This window comes from Salvelinus sp. IW2-2015, linkage group LG19 (assembly GCF_002910315.2).
Source record: "Salvelinus sp. IW2-2015 linkage group LG19, ASM291031v2, whole genome shotgun sequence".
Taxonomy (NCBI): domain Eukaryota; kingdom Metazoa; phylum Chordata; class Actinopteri; order Salmoniformes; family Salmonidae; genus Salvelinus; species Salvelinus sp. IW2-2015.
In genome coordinates this window covers 1337636-1340259 of record NC_036859.1, presented here as the reverse complement: position 1 = coordinate 1340259, position 2624 = coordinate 1337636, and positions in this window count along the sequence as shown.

Below are 2624 nucleotides of genomic sequence, written 5' to 3'. Positions count from 1 at the left end.
GTGTGCACAGCCTGTCTTCTCTTGAGAGTAAGGCAATGCTCACTGAGTCTGTACATAGTTAAAGCTTTCCTTAATTTAGGGTCAGTCATAGTGGTCAGGTATTCTGCCACTGTGGACTCTCTGTTAAGGGCCAAATAGCATTCTCAGTTTATATGAAAATCTTTCCAATGTGTCAAGTAATTATCTTTTTGTTTTCTCGTGACTTGGTTGGGTCTAATTGTGTTGCTGTCCTGGGGCTCTGTGGGGTCTGTTTGTGTTTGTGAACAGAGCCCCAGGAATAGCTTGCTTTTAGGGGCTCTTCTCTWGGTTAATCTCTCTGTAGGTGATGGCTTTGTTTGGGAATATCTTCCTTTTAGATGGTTGTAGAATTTAACGTCTCCTTCCTGGATTTGGATAATTAGTGGCCTAATTTTGCTCTACATGTATCAGTTGATCTTTTACGTTGTACACAGAGGATGTTATTGCAGAATTCTACATGCAAAGTCTCAATTTGGTGTTTGTCCCATTTTGTGAATTCTTAGTTGGTGAGCAGAACCCAGACCTCACAACCACAAAGGGCAATGGGTTCTATAAGTGATTCAAGTATTTTTAGCCAGATTCTAATTGGGATGTCGAATTTGATGTTCCTTTTGATGGTATAGAATACCCTTCTTGCCTTGTCTCTCATATCGTTCACAGCTTTGTGGAAGTTTACCTGTGGTGCTGATGTTTAGGCCGAGGTACAGTATGTATAGTGTCAAAATTGACACTGTATTTGTGGTCCTGGCAACTGGACCTTTTTTGGAACACAATTATTTTTGCCTTACTGAGATATACTGTCAGGGCCCTGGTCTGACAGAATCTTTGCAGAAGATCTAGGTGCTGCTGTAGGCCTGTCCTTGGATGGGGACAGACGCACCAGATCATCAGCAAACAGTAGACATGAGGGAGACAGAAAGCGGATAGACGTACACCCACATACACACAGATAGATACAGTGGGCAAAAAAGTATTTAGTCAGCCACCAATTGTGCAAGTTCTCCCACTTAAAAAGATGAGAAGAGGCCTGTAATTTTCATCATAGGTAACTTCAACTATGCAGACAAAATGAGAAAAAAAAATCCAGAAAATCAATATTTTTTATGAATTTATTTGCAAATATGGTGAAAATAAGTATTTGGTCACCTACAAACAAGCAAGATTTCTGCTCTCACAGACCTGTAACTTCTTCTTTAAGAGCTCTCTGTCCTCCACTCGTTACCTGTATTAATGCACCTGTTTGAACTTGTTATCAGTATAAAGACACCTGTCCACAACCTCAAACACGTCACACTCCAAACTCCACTATGGCCAAGACCAAAGAGCTGTCAAAGGACACCAGAAACAAAATTGTAGACCTGCCACCAGGCTGGGAAGACTGATCTGCAATAGGTAAGCAGCTTGGTTGAAGAAATCAACTGTGGGAGCAAGTATTAGGAAATGGAAGACATACAAGACCACTGATATCTCCTCGATCTGGGGCTCCACGCAAGATCTCACCCGTGGGGTCAAAAATGATCAACAAGAACGGTGAGCAAAAATCCAGACCACACGGGGGACCTAGTGAATGACCTGCAGAGAGCTGGGACCAAAGTAACAAAGCCTACCATCAGTAACACACTATGCCGCCAGGGACTCAAACCTGCAGTGCCAACGTGTCCCCCTGCTTAAGTAGTACATTGTCCGGCCCGTCTGAAGTTTGCTAGAGAGCATTTGGATGATCAGAAGAAGATTGGGAGAATGTCATCTATGGTCAGATGAAACCAAAATAGAACTTTTTGGTAAAAACTCAACTCGTCGTGTTTGGAGGACAAAGAATGCTGAGCTGCATCCAAAGAACACCAAACTACTGTGAACACGCAGGGGGGGAAAACATCATGCTTTGGGGCTGTTTTTCTCAAAGGGACCAGGACGACTGATCGTGTTAAAGGAAAGATAATGAATGGGGCATGTATCGTGAGATTGAGTGAAAACCTCCTCCATCAGCAAGGGCAATGAAGATGAAAACGTGGCTGGGTCTTCAGCATGACAATGATCCCAAACACACCGCCGGGCAACGAAGGAGTGGCTTCGTAAGAAGCATTTCAAAGGTCCTGGAGTGGCCTAGCTAGTCTCCAGATCTCAACCCCATAGAAAATCTTTGGAGGGAGTTGAAAGTCCGTGTTGCCCAGCAACAGCCCCAAAACATCACTGCTCTAGAGGAGATCTGCATGGAGGAATGGCCAAAATACCAGCAACAGTGTGTAAAACCCTTGTGAAGACTTTACAGAAAACGTGACCTCTGTCATTGCCAACAAAGAGTATATAACAAAGTATTGAGATAAACCTTTGTATTGACCAAATACTTATTTTCCACCATCATTTGCAAATAAATTTCATTAAAATCCTACAATGTGATTTTCTGGATTTTTTTTCTTCTCATTTTGTCTGTCATAGTTGAATGTGTACCTATGTGAAAATTACAGGCCTCTCTCACTCCTTTTTAAGTGGGAGAACTTGCACATTGGTGGCTGACTAATACTTTTTTGCCCCACTGTACATGTCACACACACACGCAACACACACACAGACCATGGTACAGACAGAGTCGCATACACATACGTATG